Raw genomic sequence first — 23176 nt, forward strand, 5'->3', positions numbered from 1 at the left:
AGACAAATGAGCCTTGTGTTTGGAATATAGTATATATCTAAAGTAATGCTTCTTAAACATTTTCATCTTTTAGGTTGTGGTCCAGGTTTTGTGGTTACTACTAAAAACGCTGCCATTAAACCTTCTTGAGCAGCAAACACAAGAATGTGTCCTTCCATCTTTTTATGGACAAAAAGCAATTTCACCTGGTATTTAAAGAAACAGCAATGTTCCAATCAAATAAAGGGGAATATAGAGTAATATCTACTGTTTATTTGATGAATCCTGGGATCGAATCTTATATTTGCCTTCATATCCACCAAGTTAAGGATACTAGGGGTGATGCAAAATGCAAAAGAATATTTAAGAGAAAACTGATATGCTCTAGTTTATAGTAATCCATTTTCACTACTTTTTCTTGATAATCAGTATCTGAAGAAGGAGAAATAACCGCTTATTTGAGATAGAAGGTCTTGGCCAGACCTGCCCATAACAAAGTCCTTTGGTAAACGTAAATAAAGCATTCTTGAGCCCTGAGGTATAGGTAAGGGGAGATTGGCTGGTGCTGGCATGGCAAACATTTCAAGCCTTGGAGCCTGGGTATGCAGCCTGGGTAGCATGCTAAGTAGTAGATCTAATACCTTTTAAGTTATGTCTGGATGTTGAAATGCCCAGGATATAAAGGAGAGCAGTGCTGTACTCATCTGACCTTGAGGACAGCCTCCCTCTAGGAGTTCAAGACCACCAGCATCGGACATGCTCCCATGAGAACACAAAGGAAGCAATGGGGCTCATGCCTACTCACAACTTTGCCCTCTGTTCATTCCTTGCACTCTTTATTAGCTACTTTTGGAGTAAACAAGAGTAAAACAACATTGAATTGAGTCCAAGTCATCATTCTTATCCATCACCAAATCATGAGCAGATTTTGAAATGTGACCTCCCTTACTTGTAATGTATAGATTGTTGTATGAGCTAACAAATGGCTTGAAGCCCAACTGATTTAACTTTTAAGAAAAAGATAAATTTACAAATATGATGATACAAAAAGAAATAAACAGGTATTCCTTAGGAAAGAAACACAATGTTTGCTTCCTGACTCTGAAATCCAGATTTTCTAAGCTATACACTACTTCAATTTTTCCAACTTTAGGATGCATATAATGTGGACAAGTAGTAGGAAAAAGATTTTAAAGCATGATTTTTTAAATATAAAACACATTACACAAATAAGAACAATAAAGGTAAAAACTATGAGTAAATGCAATTCAAATTTAGGAGCGGGGCTTCCCTGGTGGCGCAGTGGTTGAGAATCTGCCTGCTAATGCAGGGGACACGGGTTCGAGCCCTGGTCTGGGAAGATCCCACATGCCACGGAGCAGCTGGGCCCGTAAGCCACAACTACTGAGCCTGCGCGTCTGGAGCCTGTGCCCCGCAATGGGAGGGACCGCAATAGTGAAAGGCCCACGCACCGCGATGAAGAGCGGTTCCCGCACCGCGATGAGGAGTGGCCCCCGCTTGCCACAACTAGAGAAAGCCCTCGCACGAACCGAAGACCCAACACAGTCAAAAATAAATTAAAAAAAAAAAAAATTTAGGAGCATATTTTTTCATGCCCATGGATAATTACTTGAGAAATATACAAGTAACTCTTAAAAGGTGGAAAGTGTATAGTAAAATGTTATTTTTCACAATAACAAGAATCTATGTTTTTATGAGGCTTTGAGGTTGCCAAGGTGCTGAAAATAAGAATTTCCAAAAATATCTTGGCTATTCTCTTGTCCCAGCTGCTTTCCAATCTACAATTTACCTATAAAACCATTATCCATTATAGCAGGCTGCTCCAACTGTCTTATTATGGATATATTTTTTATTTACCTGATGCTTCAGTATCATGATTGCATTATTATATTAATCCAGATCCTCATGGTTGCAAGAGATAGCAACCCAATTCATACTGTCTTAAGCCAAAAGGTATATGTATTTGAGGCCAAATATGTATTTGAAGAGTCAGTAGCTCCAGCTGCTCAAAACACTATCATGTTTTTGGACTACTTGCTGGCATGAGGAAAGTGATATGTTTGTTACTGGCTATTATTTTTGTTGTAGCATGGGGTTTAGAGTCAAGCAGACATGGGTTCAAGTCCCAGTTCTCTCACTTACTACCTTTGGGATCTTGGTACATAACTAAACTCTGAGCTTCTGTTTTCTCATGGACAAAACTGGTTTCACAGGACAATTTCATGGGAGGAGAGAAGAAACACTACCACCTACCTTCTCTTTTGGGATTGCCATAAACCTCTGGAAAAGTCCAGGGCAGATATAAGAGCTTGTGTGGAAACCATCTGAGCAATATACCAGGTAAGGCACAGAGGTATTCCAGAGCATCTTGCTCTGTGGGTTGGGGAGTCTTTAGACAATCTGATGCCAAAGATATAGCTGGAATGAAAAAAAATGGAGAAATGGCGACCAAGGACATAAGCAAAAATACTTCTACTCCCATCTACTGAAATGAAGAGTAACATCAGTTCTACTTAGTGACAGCACAATGAGTTCTGCTGTCTCTAAATCCATAAATAGTCAATGGTAAAATAATGCATATATCACAAGTGCTAGGAGTATATACTAATATAAACGTTTAGAGACACTTTTAGATTTCAATTGATTTTTTAAAATTTTGACATGTATTTTCAAGTTTGTGAATTACTGAAAGAAGATGCTGAATTTAAAGTTAAAAAATATACACATGATTTAAATTATACAGTGAACATGGGCCACAGATTTAGATCTGTGTCACAGAAATTAGATATGTAGAATTTATTTAGGAACTCTCAAAGCCTGAAGCAGAGTCATGTACAAGGCCCAGATCTATAGGAAGAAAAGGAGCAAAGAGGATTCTTGAGTCTGATCATATACCAAGGAAAGTTCCTAGCTCAACCTTTTAGTACATGATCTAACTCAGGGTCACTCAAGAAGAAAATTGCATATATACATGGCACTTTTTCCCTCTAGTGAATATTAAAAGCAATTCACCTTTCACAGTATGTAAAAGCAATAGAATATATTTTTGAAGAAAAAGTTATGTTGCTTCAGGGAGTTGCAGCTCTTGAGACATCGCCAAAATATGTTTTAATTTTATTTTCTAATCTATAGCTATTTTGTTTCCTAGTAGTCCAATGGATTAAAAACTATTAAAAAGTTTTAACCTGAGGGGGTACCTTCAAGATGGCAGAGGAGTAAGACATGGAGATCACCTTCCTCCCCACAAGTACATCAGAAATACAATTACAGGTGGAACAACTCTTACAGAACACCTACTGAACGCTGGCAGAAGACATCAGACTTCCCAAAAGGCAAGAAACTCCCCCACAGACCTGGGTAGGGCAAAAGGAAAAAGAAAAAACAGACACAAATGAATAGGGATGGGACCTGCACCTCTGGGAGGGAGCTGTGAAGGAGGAAAATTTCCCACACACTAGGAAGCCCCTTCACTGGTGGAGACAGGGTGTGGCTGAGGGGAAGCTTCGGAGCCACAGAGGAGAGCGCAGCAACAGGGGTGGGGAGGGCAAAGCAGAGAGATTCCCGCACAGAGGATCGGGGCTGACCAGCACTCACCAGCCTGAGAGGCTTGTCTGCTCACCCGCCAGGGCAGGCGGGGGCTGGGAACTGAGGCTCGGGCTTCGGAGGTCGGATCCCAGGGAGAAGACTGGGGTTGGCTGCATGAACACAGCCTGAAGGGGGCTAGTGCATCATGGCTAGCTGGGAGGGAGTCCAGGAAAAAGTCTGGAGCTGGCAAAGAGGCAAGAGACCATTGTTTCAGGGTGCGCAAGGAGAGGGGATTCAGAGCACTGCCTGAACGAGCTCCAGAGATGGGCGCGAGCCATGGCTATCAGCGTGGACACCAGAGATGGGCATGAAATGCTAAGCCTGCTGCTGCTGCAGCCACCAAGAAGCCTGTGTGCAAGCACAGGTCACTGTCCACAACCCCCCGGGAGCCCGTGCAGCCCACCACTGCCAGGGTCCCGTGATCCAGGGACAACTTCCCCGGGAGAACACACGGCGCACCTCAGGCTGTTGCAACATCACTCCAGCCTCTGCCACTGCAGGCTCACCCCGCATTCTGTACCCCTCCCTCCCCCGGCCTGAGTGAGCCAGAGCCCCGGAATCAGCTGCTACTTTAACCCCATCCTGTCTGAGTGAAGAACAGATGCCCTCAGGCGACCTACACGCAGAGGCGGGGCCAAATCCAAAGCTGAACCCCAGGAGCTGTGCAAACAAAAAAGAGAAAGGGAAATCTCTCCCAGCAGCCTCAGGAGCAGCAGATTAAATCTCCACAATCAACTTGATGTACCCTGCATCTGTGGAATACCTGAATAGACAATGAATCATCCCAAAATTGAGGTGGTGGACTTTGGAAGCAACCATAGACTTGGGGTTTGCTGTTTGCAACTGATTTGTTTCTGATTTTTATGTTTATCATGGTATAGTTTTAGTGCCTGTTATCATTGGTGAATTTGTTTATTGGTTTGGTTGCTCTCCTCTTTTTTTTAAATTATTTTTTAAATTTTATTTAGTTTTCTTTCTTTTTTTCTCCCTTTTCTTCTGATCCGTGTGGCTGACAGGGTCTTGGTGATCCGGCCTGGTGTCAGGTCTGAGTATCTGAGGTCGGAGAGGTGAGTTCAGGACATTGGACTACCAGAGACCTTCCAGTCCCACATAATACCAATTGGCGAGACCTCTCCCAGAGATCTCTGTCTCAATGCTAAGACTCAGCTCCACACAATGGCCAGCAGACTCCAGTGCTGGATGCCCCATGCCAAACAACTAGGAAGACAGGAACATGACCCCACACATTAGAAGGGAGGCTGCCTACAATCATACTAAGTTCACAGACACCCTAAAACACACCACTGGATGTGGCCCTGCCCAAGAGAAAGACAAGATCCAGCCCCACCCACCAGAAGACAGGCACCAGTCCCCTCCACCAGGAAGCCTACACAAGCCACTGAACCAACCACACCCACTGGGGGCAGACAGCATCAACAACTGGAACTATGAACCTGCAGCCTGGAAAAAGAAGAGCCCAAACACAGTAAGTTAAACAAAATGGGAAGACAGAGAAATATGCAACAGATGAAGGAGCAAGGTAAAATCCCACCAAACAAATGAAGACGAAATAGGCAGTCTACCTGAAAGAGAATTCAGAGTAATGATAGTAAAGATGATCCAAAATCTGGGAAATAGAATGGAGAAAATACAAGAAACGTTTAACAAGGACCTAGAAGAACTAAAGAGTAAACAATGAATGATGAATACACAATAAATCAAATTACAAATTCTCTAGAAGTAATCAATAGCAGAATAACTGAGGCAGAGGAACGGATAAGTGACCTGGAAGATAAAATAGTAGAAATAACTACCACAGAGCAGACTAAAGAAAAAAGAATGAAAAGAATTGAGGACAGTCTCAGAGATCTCTGGGGCAACATTAAATGCACCAATTTTTGAATTACAGGGGCCCCAGAGAAGAGGAGAACAAGAAAGGGTCTGAGGAAATATTTGAAGAGATTATAGTTGAAAACTTCCCTAACATGGGAAAGGAAATAGTCAATCAAGTCCAGGAAGCTCAGAGAGTCCCATACAGGATAAATCCAAGGAGAAACATGCCAAGACACATATTAATCAAACTATCAAATATTAAATACAAAGAAAAAGTATTAAAAGCAGCAAGGGAAAAGCAGAAAATAACATAGAAGGGAATCCCCATAAGGTTAACAGCTGATCTTTAAGCAGAAAATCTGCAAGCCAGAAGGGAGTGGCAGGACATATTTAAAGTGATGAGAGGGAAAAACCTACAACCAAATTACTCTACCCAGCAAGGATCTCATTCAGATTTGATGGAGAAATTAAAACCTTTACAGACAAACAAAAGTTAAGATTATTCAGCACCACCAAACCAGCTTTACAACAAATGCTAAAGGAGCTTCTCTAGGCAGGAAACATAAGAGAAGGAAAGACCTATAAAAACAAACCCAAAACAATTAAGAAAAATGGTAATAGGAACATACATATTGATAATTACGTTAAATATAAATGGATTAAATGCTCCAATCAAAAGACGTAGACTGGCTGAATGGGTACAAAAACAAGACCTGTGTATATGCTGTCTACAAGAGACCCACTTCAGACCTAGAGACATGTACAGACTGAAAGTGAGGGGATGGAAAAAGATATTCCATGCAAATGGAAATCAAAAGAAAGCTGGAGTAGCAATTCTCATATCAGACCAAATAGACTTTAAAATAAAGACTATTACAAGAGACAAAGAAGGACACTACATAATGATCAAGGGATCAATCCAAGAAGAAGATATAACAATTGTAAATATTTATACGCCCAACATAGGAGTACCTCAATACATAAGGCAAATGCTAACAGCCATACAAGGGGATATCGACAGTAACACAATCATAGTAGGGGACGATAACACTCCACTTTTACCAATGGACAGATCATGCAAATGAAAATAAATAAGGAAACACAAGCTTTAAATGATACATTAAACAAGATGGACTTAATTGATATTTATAGGACATTCCATCCAAAAACAACAGAATACACTTTCGTCTCAAGTGCTCATGGAACATTCTGCAGGATAGATCATATCTTGAGTCACAAATCAAGCCTTGGTATTTTTAGGAAAATTGAAATCATATCAAGTATCTTTTCCGAGCACAACGCTATGAGACTAGAAATCAATTACAGGAAAAAAACTGTAAAAAATACAAACACATGGAGGCTAAACAATACACTACTAAATAGCCAAGAGATCACTGAAGAAATCAAACAGGAAATCAAAAAACACGTAGAAACAAATGACAATGAAAACACGACAACCCAAAACCTATGGGATGCAGCAAAAGCAGTTCTAAGAGGGAAGTTTATAGCAATACAATCCTATCTGAAGAAACAAGAAAAATCTCAAATAAACAACCTAACTTTACACCTAAAGCAATTAGAAAAAGAAGAACAAAAAACCCCAAAGTTAGCAGAAGGAAAGAAATCATAAAGATCAGATCAGAAATAAATGAAAAAGAAATGAAGGAAATGATAGCAAAGATCAATAAAACTAAAAGCTGATTCTTTGAGAAGATAAACAAAATTCATAAACCATCAGGCAGACTCATCAAGAAAAAAAGGGAGATGACTCAAATCAACAAAATTAGAAATGAAAAAGGAGAAGTAACAACTGACACTGGAGAAATACAAAGGATCATGAGAGATTACTACAAGCAACTATATGCCAATAAAATGGACAACCTGGAAGAAATGGACAAATTCTTAGAAAAGCACAACCTTCTGAGACTGAACCAGGAAGAAAGAAAAAATATAAACAGACCAATCACAAGCCCTGAAATTGAAACTGTGATTAAAAGTCTTCCAACAGGGCTTCCCTGGTGGCACAGTGGTTGGGAGTCTGCCTGCGAATGCAGGGGACAAGGGTTCGAGCCCTGGTCTGGGAGGATCCCACATGCCGCGGAGCAACTGGGCCCGTGAGCCACAACTACTGAGCCTGCGCGTCTGGAGCCTGTGCTCCGCAACAAGAGAGGCCGCGATAGTGAGAGGCCCGCGCACCGCGATGAAGAGGGGCCCCCGCTTGCCGCAGCTGGAGAAGGCCCTCGCACAAAAACAAAGACCCAACACAGCCAAAAATAAATAAATAAATAAACAATTTAAAAAAAGTCTTCCAACAAACAAAAGTGGCTTCACAGGCGAATTCTATCAAACATTTAGAGAAGAGCTAACCCCTATCCTTCTCAAACTCTTCCAAAATATAGCAGAGGGAGGAACACTCCCAAACTCATTCTACGAGGCCAACATCAACCTGATATTGAAACAAAAGATGACACATAAAAAGAAAACTACAGGCCAATATCACTTATGAACATAGATGCAAAAATCCTCAACAAAATACTAGCAAACAGAATCAAACAGCACATTAAAGGAACACACACCATGATCAAGAGGGGTTTATCCCAGGAATGCGAGGATTCTTCAATATATGCAAATCAATCAATGTGAAACACCATATTAACAAATTGAAGGATTAAAACCATATGATCATCTCAATAGATGCAGACAAAGCTTTGGACAAAATTCAACACCCATTTATGATAAAAACTCTCCAGAAAGTAGGCATAGAGGGAACCTACCTCAACATAATAGAGGCCATATATGATAAACCCACAGCCAACATCGTTCTCAATGGTGAAAAACTGAAACCATTTCCACTAAGATCAGAAACAAGACAAGGTTGCCCACTGTCACCACTATTATTCAACATAGTTTTGGAAGTTTTAGCCACAGCAATCAGAGAAGAAAAAGAAATGAAAGGAATCCAAATCGGAGAAGAAGAAGTAAAACTGTCACTGTTTGCAGATGACATTGTACTATACATAGAGAATCCTAAAGATGGTACCAGAAAACTACTAGAGCTAATCATTGAATTTGGTAAAGTTGCAGGATACAAAATTAATGCACAGAAATCTCTTTCATTCCTACACACTAATGATGAAAAATCTGAAAGAGAAATTAAGGAAACACTCCCATTTACCACTGCAACAAAAAGAATAAAATACCTAGGAATAAACCTACCTAAGGAGACAAAAGACCTGTATGCAGAAAACTATAAGGCATTGATGAAAGAAATTAAAGATGATACCAACAGATGGAGAGATATACCATGTTCTTGGATTGGAGGAATCAATATTGTGAAAATGGCTATAGTACCCAAAGCAGTCTACAGATTCAATGCAATCCTTATCAAACTACCTATGGCATTTTTCACAGAAGTAGAATAAAAAATTTCACAATTTGTATGGAAACACAAAAGACCCCGAATAGCCAAAGCAATCTTGAGAAAGAAAAACGAAGCTGGAGGAATCAGGCTCCCTGACTTCAGACTATACTACAAAGCTACAGTAACCAAAATAGTATGATACTGGCACAAAAACAGAAATATAGTTCAATGGAACAGTATAGAAAGCCCAGAGATAAACCCTTGCACATATGGTCACCTTATCTTTGATAAAGTAGGCAAGAGTGCACAATGGAGAAAAGACAGCCTCTTCAATAGGTGATGCTGGGGAAACTGGACAGCTACATGTAAAAGAATGAAATTAGAACACTCCCTAACACCATACACAAAAATAAACTCAAAATGGATTAAAGACCTGAATTTGGCCAGACACTATAAAACTCTTAGAGGAAAACGTAGGCAGAACACTCTATGACATAAATCACAGCAAGATTCTTTTTGACCCACCTCCTAGAGAAATGGAAATAAAAACAAAAATAAACAAATGGGCCCTAATGAAACTTAAAACTTTTGCACAGCAAAGGAAATCATAAACAAGATGAAAAGACAACCCTCAGAATGGGAGAAAATATTTGCAAATGAAGCAACTGACAGAGGATTAATCTCTAAAATATACAAGCAGCTCATGCAGCTTAATATCAAAAAAACAAACAACCCAATCCAAAAATGGGCAGAAGACCTAAATAGACATTTCTCCAAAGAAGATGTATAGATTGCCAACAAACACATGAAAGTATGCTCAACATCACTAATCATTAGAGAAATGCAAATCAAAACTACAATGAGGTATGACCTCACACCAGTCAGAATGGCCATCATCAAAAAATCTACAAACAACAAATGCTGGAGAGGGTGTGGAGAAAAGGGAACCCTCTTGCACTGTTGGTGGGAATGTAAATTGATACAGCCACTATGGAGAACAGTATGGAGGTTCCTTAAAAAACTAAAAATAGAACTACCATACAACCCAGCAAACCCACTACTGGGCATATACCCCTGAGAAAACCATAATTGAAAATGAGTCATATACCACAATGTTCATTGTAGCTCTATTTACAATAGCCAGGACATGGAAGCAACCTAAGTGACCATTGACAGATGAATGGATAAAGAAGATGTGGCACATATATACAGTGGAATATTACTCAGCCATAAAAAGAAATGAAATGGAGTTATTTGTAGTGAGGTGGATGGATCTAGAGTCTGTCATACAGAGTGAAGTATGTCAGAAAGAGAAAAACAAATACCATATGCTAACACATATATATGGAATCTAAAAAAAAAATAAAAAGGAATGGTTCTGAAGAACCTAGGGGCAGGACAGGAATAAAGACGCAGATGTAGAGAATGGACTTGAGGACATGTGGAGCGAGAATGGTAAGCTGGGACGAAGTGAGAGAGTAGCCTTGACATATATACACTACCAAATGTAAAATAGATAGCTAGTGGGAAGCAGCCGCATAGCACAGGGAGATCAGCTTGGTGCTTTGTGACCACCTAGAGGGGTGGGATAAGGAGGGTGGGATGGAGATGCAGGAGGGAGGGGATATGGTGATAATTGTATACATATAGCTGATTCACTTTGTTATACAGCAGAAACTAACACAACGTTGTAAATTATACTCCAATAAAGATGTTAAAAAAGTAAATAAAATGGTTCTCTTATGAGAAAAAATAAAATTAAATTAAATGTGATAATGGAACTTATAAATTATTATTTGAAGAAAAGTTGAAAGAAAGAGAACAAATACTAGTTTTCAATATTCAAAAAAAAAAATGTTAGCCCAAAATTGTCCTTTTGCAAACTTAGGTCAAGATTAATAAACAAAATACAATGTAAGAAGAATAATCAACAACAAAAGGGCTTACTGGTGAGACATTCAGTTTCTTCAAACTCTGAGGAAATATTGGACCCATGACTTATTTGTCTTTGGCCTTGTCATTTATGATGTTGAACAATTCATTTTAATGATTTCAGTAGTATGTCTATGCAAGGGAAGAAAGATGTTTTTCAGAGATGCTACTTCTCTATTTCAGTTATCTTTTGCTCTGTAAAAAGCCATCCCCAATCTGTTGCTTAAAACAATGAGAGCCTTTTTTTTCTGCTAGTCTTGTTTGGAACTGCTCATGTTGCTGCAGTAAGATGGCAACTAAGCCTGGAATGTCTAAATGGCTCGCTCCCAAGTCTGCTGAATGGCAGGGACATCTGGGTGGTGATGACATTTCTTTCTCCACATGGGCTCTCCATGTGACGAGATTGGGCTTCTGTGAATGATGGTCAGATTTGTCACAAACTATCCCAGATTCAAGAGGAGGGGAAATAAATTCCATCTCTCAATGCGAGGGGTGTCAGGAATTTGTGGCCATCACACTTAGCCTTGAATGTTGTTATTCAAAACTGCGTCTTTTTCCTCTTTTTTTTTCTTTCTTTTCCTCAAATCATGTCATTTGTAATCTGTCTTCAGTGAATACAGAGATTCATAGAGAGTTGCCTCTTTCCTTGAAGTGTGCCAGAACTTTGGCATTTCTAGAGGACCCATTGGAGGCCAGAAGCATGATTTCAACCCTGAGCAGGGATTCAGCAAATGAGGGTGAGCTCAGTGAGGATGGTCCAGCCTGTGAGATTGCTTGAAAGCTGTCAGGGCAAGTTGGTCCAAAAGATTCCCCAAATTTGGGCAGGATCCAGCCTGAGTCCTGCATTTGTCACTAGGTGCCTGGGCCCTGCCAGGTCCACAATGAAGATGTCCAGTAAACAGGCACACTACTTACTGCTGACTCTGCTTGCCAGGACAAAGCAGTAGGCAATTCTGCTCTTCCCTCCCCACACCCACAGTGCAGCACATCCCTGGATAATGATAGGTTTCATCTTTATTAAGTAAATCACATTGGCATTACAGCACTTCCATAAACTCCTTGACCTTACCAAATGGGCAAAAACCAAGCATTATGAGCACTTATCCATGAAGTTTAAACCAATTGCTTAGGGTGTTTATTAAATGTCCACGTCTATAGATACACCCTGATCTTAACTATTGCATAATAAATAACATGAATTTTCATCAAAGAGCAGCATTGATTTTTTTTTTTCTTTTGAGATAGGTATGTGGTAATGCTTTCCTCGGGTATGTGGTAATGCTTTCCTCTTTTGTTTTGAGAAGTCAGACAAATAGAGATCCTGGAAATTATGGGTCCAATTAGTCTTCTTAGATATAAAGCCCACATTTTTTTGTAAAACATTGGACCTCAACAATTACAAATCCAGTAATATGGTTCTAGATTTGGGGAGACCTTGTGACTATAAAATGCATATGGAGCGTTTTAGTCTTTTTTTTTTAAACAGTTTTTAGCCCTATCAGCATAAATAAAACCAGTTGCAATAGAAATTAGGTAGTAAAAAGTAATGCAGTGGTTAGGAGGGTCTTTCCATATTCACTTGTTTAAGTGAATGACCACAGTTTAGGGATTTTTACTGATTCTCCAAAGAAGAGAGAAATGAGTTGGGAGGAATAAACAGATTTCTTTCCTTGTAATGGAGACAGTAAGTTCCAACAGAACCAGCCTAAACAAAATCACATCCAAGTCCATATCCAATGGTGAAATTAAGGGCAGAATTTTGGTTACATAATGTTGTTGACTCTTATTTGGTACTGGAATTACAACAATGGAGAATGATAAGTACCAAAATGAGTGGTAAGTTTTGATAAGAGCCTCTTAACAAAAGGTGAGTGGAGGGTGAAGGGGATAGAGAGGCATATTAACAAAAAAAACTCCCATTCTTTTCTTTCTTCATCTCATCAGAATGTCTTTGTGACTTCATGATGGAAAGCTTTTGTATTTTTTTGCATTAGAGATTCAGGAATAAGCACCAAGGCTTCATGCAGAAGTTGAAAGAATTAAAGCAGGAATCAAGAGGAAATAAAGGCTATTTTATTTTATTTTATTAAAATTTTATTGAAGTATAGTTGATTTACAATGTGTTAATTTCTTTTGTACAGCAAAGTGACTCAGTTATACATATATATATTCTTTTTCATAATCTTTTCCCTTATGGTTTGTCACAGGATATTGAATATAATTCCCTGTGTTGTTTTTCCATCCTATAAATAATAGTTTGCCTCTGCTAATCCCAAACTCCCAATCCTCACCACCCGCCCTGCTCCCGTCAACCACAAGTCTGTTCTCTAAATCTGTGAGTCTGTTTTCGTTTCATAGATATGTTGATTTTTATTGTATTTAGATTCCATATATAAGTGATATCATATGGTATTTGTCTTTCTCTTCCTGACTTACTTCGCTTAGTATGATAATCTCTAGGTCCATCCATGTTGCTGCAAATGGCATTATTACATTCTTTTTGATGGCTGAGTAATATTCCATTATATATATATATATACCACATATTCTTTATCCATTAATCTATTAAAGGCTGTTTTATAAAGAAGAGCTTTATTGGTCTTCCTTGATTTTAGTCCCCCTGATGATTCTGGTATCTTCTTTCTTTATTCTTCTTAGTGTCTTGGTATTTTTATCATCATTTTCCTGTTTCTCTCACTGGTAATTAAATGCGTGTATTTATGCTGGTCCTTACTTCTTTTTCTGACTGTATTGTGAGCACTTAAAAAACAACAAATCTACATCTTCTATTCCCACTGTAACTTTTTCCTGCCTAACACAGTGCTCTGGGTTCCTTGGGACTTAGTTCATACTCTTGGTTGATAAGGGGAAATTACCATATTCTAAATTAACACCAAGGGTGTGAGCTTGTTCACTATTTCACAATGACCACCAAAGGAAAGATAATTACTGATACCTTGTGAGCCACAATTTGTATGTGTGATGGCTAAGCAAGGAAATAGATCTGCTTTTGAATGCAGGTTTCAGTGGAAACTAACTAACTATGGGCAACCTACATAATCACTTTAGGCCCAGGGGTCATCACCAATACCACAAGGGTAGTAATAGTATATATCTCATTAGAGGGTTACAAGAGTTAATTGAGATAATGTATGTAAGGCATTTAAAGTATCTGGCATATAGTTAGATTCAATAAGTGTTGTCTGTGTCATCATCATCATCATCATCATCATGATTGTACTGTGCCCATATTATTTTAAGTGCTTCAGTTCTTGAAAGTGACAGATGTTGGCCTATTTTTTTTTTTTTAATAAATGTATTTATTTATTTATTATTTATTTTGGGCTGCATTGGGTCTTTGTTGCTGCACGTGGCTTTCTCTAGTTGTGGCGAGCGGGGGCTACTCTTTGTTGCGGTGCACGGGATTCTCATTGTGGTGGTTTCTCTTGTTGCGGAGCTTGGGCTTCAGTAGTTGTGGCTCGTGGGCTCTAGAGCGCAGGCTCAGTAGTTGTGGTGCATGGGCTTAGTTGCTCCGAGGCATGTGGGATCTTCCCAGACCACGGCTCGAACCCATGTCCCCTACATTGGCAGGTGGATTCTTAACCACTGCGCCACCAGGGAAGCCCGGCCTATTTTTTTTTTTTTTGTAAAAGTTCCTGCTAGCATGATCCTGGACCAAATAAATATGTATTTCAAAGTATTTACCTATTTTGAAGAATTCTGTCATTTTACTTATAGTCATTGCTATGAAGGCTTTTAGGAAGCTTAAATTGTGTGCCTGCTCAGTCTTTCACATTGAACATATCACCATTTGAAGACACCAACTTTCACGGATTTCAGTCTGTAAATAACTGTTTTATTCTCGCGATTGCACTTTTGTCACAGTACCTGATTGGAATTTTATCAGACTGGATGACATATTTATGCCTATTGTCCTTTTTTAGGGTTGTTCTTAACCATGCCCAAGCCACAGGGTCATTTGGTGGTGACATGTTATAAATAACATTATTACCATAATTAAAGGTTGGATCAGAGTAGCTTGGGAGGATAATCTATTCACCTTTGGCTCGCAATCAAGCCTGAGTCACTGGGGTCATTAACACAATTTACTGTAGCTGACCAAATACTCTTCTTTGGGTAGGTGATGTTTTTCACAGTAGACATACCTGACACTCGACTGGTGTGATGTGACCTAATTCCAAGTAAATTGTAAAATCAAAAATATTCGTTGATGGCCTACTGTGTCCTTTTATTGTGTTTTTATGCAGATTCTTCAAACTTCATAAGACTCTATTAAACTATGTAGGTCTTCCAAACCTAACCTTGTCAATATGTAAAGTAAAATGTTTACTTACTGAAGAAATAACAAAATATGATCATAATGAAATTTATTGTTTAATTACTTGGGAACATATTGTTTTGTGCCATCAGTGGGTAAGATGATGACCATTAATCTGAATTTCTTTCCAGCATCTCTCTCTCTCTTGCCTCAGTAGCAGCTAATCTGCCATAGTTCAGGATGGAACAGTCAGAGCCAGAATGTTCTTGGGGTTGGGTATGTGTGCTGGTCTCTGTAATTTTCCAAAGTTCTCCAGGGAAATCTGGTACTCTACTACCTTCCTTCCCCGGTGCCTCTGGGAACTACAGAGGAGCTCTCTTCTTTCTCCCTGCTTCTTCTCCTTCTCTTTTTTGTTAGTCAGGTATCTTCTCCATAGGAATAGAGATCATTGCATTAAAAAAAAAAAAGGAAGATTAAAATAAAAAGGGCTCTTATACTCTTATAAAACCTAATTGTAAAATTTTCATTCACTTTACGTTTTATTTCTTTTCTTTTATTTTCCTACTGATTCAAAGTTAAAAAGAATAGAATCCTGTAATGAGCACTAGTTTGCGTACAGAATGAATAAAAGATTGTTTTTGCATTCTCTGAGTAAAATATTTAAAATGGCCAAGATACAGGAATATTTGCCAGGCTCTGAAACAATTTCAGTGGTACAGTGCATGTTCTCAGTGGCAACATAATCAAGGGCCTGTCTGAGGCCCTCCTGGGAATTATCATCTTCATATCTGCTTTTGGCAACCTGATCTCACTGACTGGATTTAGCCATCTTTAAATAAGGGTGTTTGAGATTTAATTTGTACAAGTAGAGAGATATTCTGAAGATAAAAGTGTATGTACACGTATATAGAATCTAGCATGTATGTATTCAGTCAATTTTAGGTGAGCTGGTATATTTGTATATTCTCGTAACAGTTAATATTCCCTCACTGGCAGTTTATAATGCAATATAATATTGTACTTTGTGGATATTATAAATAGAATAAACTTTAACCATTAATAATAAAACATCTATGGCACTCATTTATTCTTGACTTCTTCACTTAGATCATCAACATTTATTAGAACTGCACACAATACTTCTTTAATAGGTTTAAGGCAGAACTGTAATGATTTCAAGCAGAACTGTAATGATTTCAATAGTTACTTATCAAAGGAGTTGAAGATTTCCATGTAATTTCTTCCTAGTCAGGTCTGGATATGAATGAAAGGAACAAGAAAAGATATAATCTGGGAGCTATGAAAATAATTTGGGAAAACTATTAAAGCAAAGTATTATAATGTGTCATTGATCAAAAAATTGTTAACTTGTACACCAATTTTAGTTTAATTGCATAACTATTTAGCAACCATATCAATTAAAATGCTCTAAAATGAAATAAGGAAAATGAAGTTAAAAATAGAGCGAATTACTTTAATACCTTATTTAAATGTTAATTTTTATTTGCCTTTAAGACAATTTATTTCAGATTCAGGAAATATTCTATTTTTTGGCTCTGTTAATTAAGATCAATCCCCCAAAAGAACTTGTTTGTAAAGACCAACATTTCCACTGTGGCATCTAGACCAGTATGCAAATTATTAATAAAGTAATATAGTGCAAATGACCCAACAAAAGCATATTTTCATTTCATATTTCAATTCGTGCAGGCTATTTGATGACACATTAACAAATTAGAATAAATTTCTCTCATGAGAATTTGGCCCAATGTCAGTCTGACTTTGAATAAAAGATCAAAGCTGCCCTGTCAAATTAATTCTGACTTGACATACTTGTCTTTGGCTATTGAAATTTGACCTCTTAACACTTCGTATATTTATTGCTTTTCATTGCTCCTCGGATTGTACACCAATGGATTTTACTGAGGAAAAACTCATCGTATCTATACCAGCTGAATATTTAGAAATGTGAAAGAAATTTGGTATTTCTACATGGCCCTCTAGTACACTGTTCTCTTTATGTCTCATACATTCTTTTGTTCTGGCAAAGAACAGGACAGTGAAAGAAGGGAAAAAGAAGGCATTCTGGTATGTCTTTTGCTGACTCCTCAGTACTTGGGGTTTGTAAGAGATCACAGATCAGAAAGGATTTTAAACTCTAGTGCATTTGAGCTTCCAACTGCTGCTTGAGCAATGTGACAACAGTTTGAGATCCCCTTCCAAATGTGCCTGGCTTAAGTTACAAAAAATGTTAATAGCTTTGACCTCTTCAACTATTACATGAAGAAAAGGCTCAACTCACTTAAGGGCCACCCTATTGTAATCTCTATCTTTGAAGTGAGTCACGTACTAATTTCCTCTCAGGAAAGTTTAAACCAAAATATGTTTAGTCAGAAGGATTACTTTTTACTTTAAGAACCCCAAACAGCTGAGATTTGGGCAATATGATTAAAAGATAGCAAATTAATGCATTAATTTGAAAAATGTGTGCAAAGTACTGAACTAAATTACAACCCACAGAGCCTTCATTTACTTTCCTATGTTTATGTAAATGGACATTCTGTTAGTAACTTGAATGCAAGTGAATAAAATAAAATTTAGTATCTGTCATAACTACATGAGACAGTAACGTATACAGTCAGAAAAATAAGAGATCTCTACTACAATTAAACAGGCTTATGTAGATCCCAGATACTATGTGACCAATGAAAGCCTTGTTTATTATAGTCACCACTGGTGCATTAAGATTTAGGAATATTTGAAATGAGGACATCTCAGGATTGTTCACTGTGATACCAGGATTTACAGTATTTTAGAAGCACCCTGGAGTTCTAACTATTCTTTGATTAACAGAACCTAGTCCTAAATCATGCTTCTGATTGTCTTATAGTCCCTTTTCACTAAATATTAAGTGATGATTATAATGAAACCTTTATTAAATTTTTACTCCATTAAGGAGTTTTGGTGAGCCCGTAAGATTTAGCCACAGCTGTTGTTCTCTGAGAAAGCTTAAAAACTGACAGAATCATCTCTAAGGTTATTCTAGAGCCTAGGTATTCCTTTATGATCTGTGGCAATGTATGTTGGGTGGGTGATAGATTAAAAATAAGGACAGATGGAAATGTATGTTTATTCTTCTACTGTATTTAAATCTCTAAAATCAGAATGTAACTTACATGGTGTTACATAGTTAAATTGCAGTGTTTTTTTTCTTTGTTTATACATACTATAATGGTACATCTTGCAATTGATGGAGTGGTGGATATAATGAAATGTGGTAGCTCCTATTTTCTGATTCTATCAAATACATAGGACACACAAAAGGCTAAAAAGCTAATATCAGTGAAGATCCATGACTTCATATCAGTTTCTGTGTATAGCTAAGAAATCCTTCCTACATTTCTCCATTTTCAGATTCTGGGCTGGTAACATTGCCTGTAATAATTTTTATTAATTTGTGTGTGTGTGTGTGTGTGTGTGTGTGTGTGTATGTTTAGTGTCTGATAAAACTCTTCAGGGATTGTTCTCAGTGAAGATAGTGGAATAGCACTCAATTTTTTTTTTATTACCAGAAGCTAGTGAGCCTAACCAAGAAGACATTTGTTTAGACAGATTGATCCAACTGATTCTTTCAATATTGAATTAAAATCAATGGAAAGGCAGGTTTACCAGAGAAGCTGAGAAACATCTTGGGCGAAATACTAAGACCCTGAATTTCAGAGCTTGAGCTATATGGTTAATGGAATTGAGTTTAACTAACTGATTGCTTTTCTCCCCGTATGAATCCCTGGATGCATGCTAGCATAGAGCTAGTCCTTAGCAGTTGACATATCCTGTTTTCCTCACACACAGTGTTTATTTCTATGGGCTGACATGCTCAAGCAGATAGGACTAGGATTCCCTAGAAAAGTGGATTTAAACATTTTTGACCACAGTGCTAAATACAGTCTGTTCTACATCCTGACATAATACATAATGCACACACATAACTGAAAGTCCCACACAACTGAAGTGAGAACATTACAAACAATAATTACTACTAAGACTTTTTGCTTATGATTTACTCTAATATGTTCTATTCTGTTCTATTCTCTTCTTTCCCCATGTCATTTTTAATGCTAACTTCTATTTTTTCCTTTTAGTATGAAAAAGCTTATGTATCACTTGATAGATTCAAAAGAATACATATAATGTAAACACATTGTGAAGCATAGCAATGAAACAAACTCCATTGCTCCCATATAGAATATTATGAACATAATGAAAGCCCTCTGTGTGCTTCTTGGTATCAACCCCTGCCTTGTACACAGAGATGACTACTTTCCTGAATTTTTTTAATTGTACCCTTGCTTTTATTTTTAGATTTACCACATAAATTTGTATTCTCAAACAACATATTTAGTTTTATTTGATTATAATTATTTGATATTCTTCCTTGACTTGCTTTTTTATTCTTTTTGCTAAATGTTACATTTCAAAGATCAACCCATATTAACTAACTAATTAATTAATTAATTAAACAAATATTTATTGAATGCAGACTATATGCCAGCTCCTCTGTCATGTGCTTGGTGTGCATCACAGAAACCAAATAAGGATTCCTACTCTCATGGAGCTTACATTCTACTGGGAGGAGACAGGCGATAAACAATAGATGTAATAAATAAGTAAATTAAATCAAATGTTAGAAGATAAGACCTGATAAGGAAACATAGAGCAGTATTAGAAGAATCCAGAGTGCTAAGGTAAAGGTAGATGGCAGTCTTAGAAGGATTGTTCCTGAAGGGCCTTGTAAAAAAGGTAGCAGTTGAGCAAATCAAACAAACAACCAACCTACCCATGGATGAGTGTAGTTGTAGTTTATTTACTTTCACTGCTGTATAGTATTCAATGGTGTAGATATACCATTGAATCCTTTCTCTTCTTCATTTAATTATGATATTACAAACATTCTTGCATTATCTCCTGGGACATGTGCAAGAGTTTCTCTAGAAGTAGAATTTCTAGAAGCTTATGAAGAATTTCTAGAAGCGTATGCAATATTTAAGATACAGACAACTTTTTAAAAAATTATTATTATTTTTTGGTTGCACCACATGGCATGTGGAATCTCAGTTTCCCCCACCAGGTATCAAACCCGCGCCCCCTGTAGCAGAAACGCAGAGTCTTAACCACTGGACTGCCAGGCAAGTCCCAAGATACAGCCAAAGTATTTTCCAGTGGTTTACCAATTTATACTCCCACCAACAGAGTATAAGATTTTCTATGGTCCACATTTGGCTAATGTTCAAAATTATGAGACTTTAGACTTGTGCCATATTTAATTTTGCCATATAATTATCTTTGCATTTATCTCATTTCTATTGAAGTGAGTACTTTTTAATATAACTATTGGCCTTCCTTGTATCTCTTCCATTTATGAGTTTTGCCTATTTTTCTGCCAGGTTATTTCTATTTTTTCTCATTGGTTTGTATAATCCAGATGATCTCATCTCAAGATTTTTGACTTAATTACATCTTTTTCAAATAAGGTAATACTCACAGGTTCTGAGAATTAGGACATGGACATATCTTTTTGAAGGCCACCATTCAACCCACTAGAGGAGGTTTGGGTATAGTCCTCATACCCCAGCTTTGCTTTCAAGCCAGTGTGTTCCTTTAGTTCTGTACAAAACCTCTACTAATTTGAAACTGATGCCATCTTGTTATGTGATTTTTATGCCCCTCCTCTTTGCTTTAATTTGCAGTATTCCTCCTCTTCCAAACTTGTATCTAAGTGGATAACTCGATCAATATACAGTTTCTCAGTCTCTTCCTGACGTCACTACTATCTCACCTCCTCCTCATTTGAGCCAACCCACACCTGTGACTATCCTGGGGGCTTGTTATGGCTCCAGGTTTGTTTTTTAACTTCTTTATCTTTAACTGTCATCTTTAAATTCAACACATCAAGTTGTCCTTCCAGATCTCGTGTTCACTTACCTTTCCCCACATGTGTTCTTCAGCAACATTGAGACCTAGAGTCTCTCAATCCCTCATTTTTACCGTTTGTAAGCCCTCTAAAGTGCTCAGTAATTGCTATCTGGTAGTGGTAGCAGAAGGATTCGTATTCAGATTCATAGTCCGTCAGCTTAACCACTTCCTTGCCAATATTCTCAATTCTCTTTTTTTTCCCATGCCAAATATATGCAGCTTTTTAAATGATACTTTTCATAAACAATCGTGGTATTTCAGGCAGGACATGGGCAGGCTATCATTAACAATATACAACAACTTTCAAACTCTCTTTTTCAATGGACTACCAAAATCAGAAAACCACTATAAAACCCAGTGAAGTCTTCATGTGATGCTCTGAACAGGGAAAGTATAGAGTGAGGGTTGACATTTCACAGTTAGCATGTTGTTTAACAACTTTTTACAAGCCAACCCTAACTTTCAGGAAATGTAAATGTAAATGGCAGAATTATCAATTTGAAGGTCCACAATCTAAAAAAGGAACCGCTGCTTTTTCATTCTCTTAACTGCCCAACCCCAAACCTAAATAATTTACAACAAAATAAATGTAGTTCTTACCCTCATGCATCTCCAGGCTGATTGCAGAGAGAGACTTGAAGAGATAATGAAAAGTGTCAGTAGTGTTCTAAAAGTGAAAGTACAAGAAGCTAGTTTAGGAGAATAATTATCCCCTGGAAAAATGACATTTAAACTGGGTCAATGAAGAGTGAACAGAAGAGAGTGCTGGCAGTTGGAGAAACATGCGCAAAGGCCAGATTATCAGGTGATTCTGGTCTCAATTTAGATTACTTTCTCTGTGAAACCTTCCCTGGTTTCCCGTGTCTAAGTCAGATCTCCCTTCTTTACACCTCCCCAGGAATCATCAGTTCTCCTTACTTAGCACTTAGAATCAGTAGTTTCTCCTTTCTCAAATATGTTGTATTTGCCTGTTTTCTTTTCTTTTTTTTTTTTCAATTATTAATTTATTTATTTATGGCTGTGTCGGGTCTTCGTTTCTGTGCTAGGGCTTTCTCTAGTTGTGGCAAGCGGGGGCCACTCTTCATCGCAGTGCGGGGACCTCTCACTATCAAGGCCTTTCTTGTTGTGGAGCACAGGCTCCAGACGCGCAGGCTCAGTAATTGTGGCTCACGGGCCTAGTTGCTCCGCGGCATGTGGGATCTTCCCAGACCAGGGCTCGAACCCGTGTCCCCTGCATTGGCAAGCAGATTCTCAACCACTGCGCCACCAGGGAAGCCCCTTGCCTGTTTTCTTGACTTTTTTTCCCAGTGGCTCTGGAAAGAGTTTGGTATTTGACTCATTCCCCATAATATCTCCATGCCAGGCAGTATCTGACATATAATACAGGCTTAATAAAATTTGTCAATTAATTTAACAGATCAATGAGAGTAAAGTACTCCAAGGGCAATAACTCTATGGATACAAATGGAGGCCAAGTGATTTGCTTTGCCTTTGTGGTGATCATATTGATGAGACCTATTCAAATCAGTTGAATTCAAGGCAATGTATATTTATCGTAGAGTATGGATATTACTGTAGGCATTGTTGAAATGTCACGTATTCTTCACTCACATGGTATAGTGATATTGCTCTTACCTTCTGAGGAAATGCCATACAAAATAAATAATGTACAGAGTATGTTTGGGCAGACTGAGTACTCAGTCCAGTAAAGCAAGAGTGTTGTTTTTATATATGTGTATCAAAGCACTTTTTTTTTTTTTTGTAGGACTCACTGAGTCACTGCATAGGTTTCAGGCTCTGTAGCCATGAGAGATTTGGAAATCCATTCCCAGGACCACAGTTCTCAACAATACCTCAGTGAGTCACAGTCAGCTCTGAGGTAATGTCACCAAAAAATGGTGCTAATGTGTTCAGAGCTCTTAGAGCTTTATCATGATTTTGTAAGAAAAGGTGGGTAGAATGGTAATTTGAATGAAGACAAACCATTAGCACATTACCTCTGGGACTGATGATAGGTCAAGGGTGTTACCCCTTTCAGACAGATTAATGTAGTTGTAGGCTTAAACAAGAGCCCTTTAGAGGAAAGAGGTTGGGAGAGGTGTGCTGGCAGACACTGTTTTCTTGTTTAGATTGTATCTGATGAAAATCTTTACTTTGAAGTCACGGCATTAGTAGGAATTTCACTTCCAAGAGTTAACATCCTAAGTATTATC

At 38.0% G+C, this 23176-nt stretch overlaps 1 long non-coding RNA gene across 1 annotated transcript in view; it reads left to right on the plus strand.

The window, feature by feature from the left end:
- The window catches only part of LOC130707424 (uncharacterized), a 120196-nt gene extending 109848 nt beyond the window's left edge, over positions 1–10348 (plus strand). The window contains exons 5-6 of the long non-coding RNA XR_009007321.1: positions 2214–2340; positions 3149–10348. This is a non-coding gene — a long non-coding RNA (uncharacterized LOC130707424). The remainder of the gene's footprint in view (positions 1–2213; positions 2341–3148) is intronic.
- Positions 10349–23176: the final 12828 nt, after the last annotated feature.

Source organism: Balaenoptera acutorostrata, chromosome 2 (assembly GCF_949987535.1).
Source record: "Balaenoptera acutorostrata chromosome 2, mBalAcu1.1, whole genome shotgun sequence".
NCBI lineage: Eukaryota > Metazoa > Chordata > Mammalia > Artiodactyla > Balaenopteridae > Balaenoptera > Balaenoptera acutorostrata.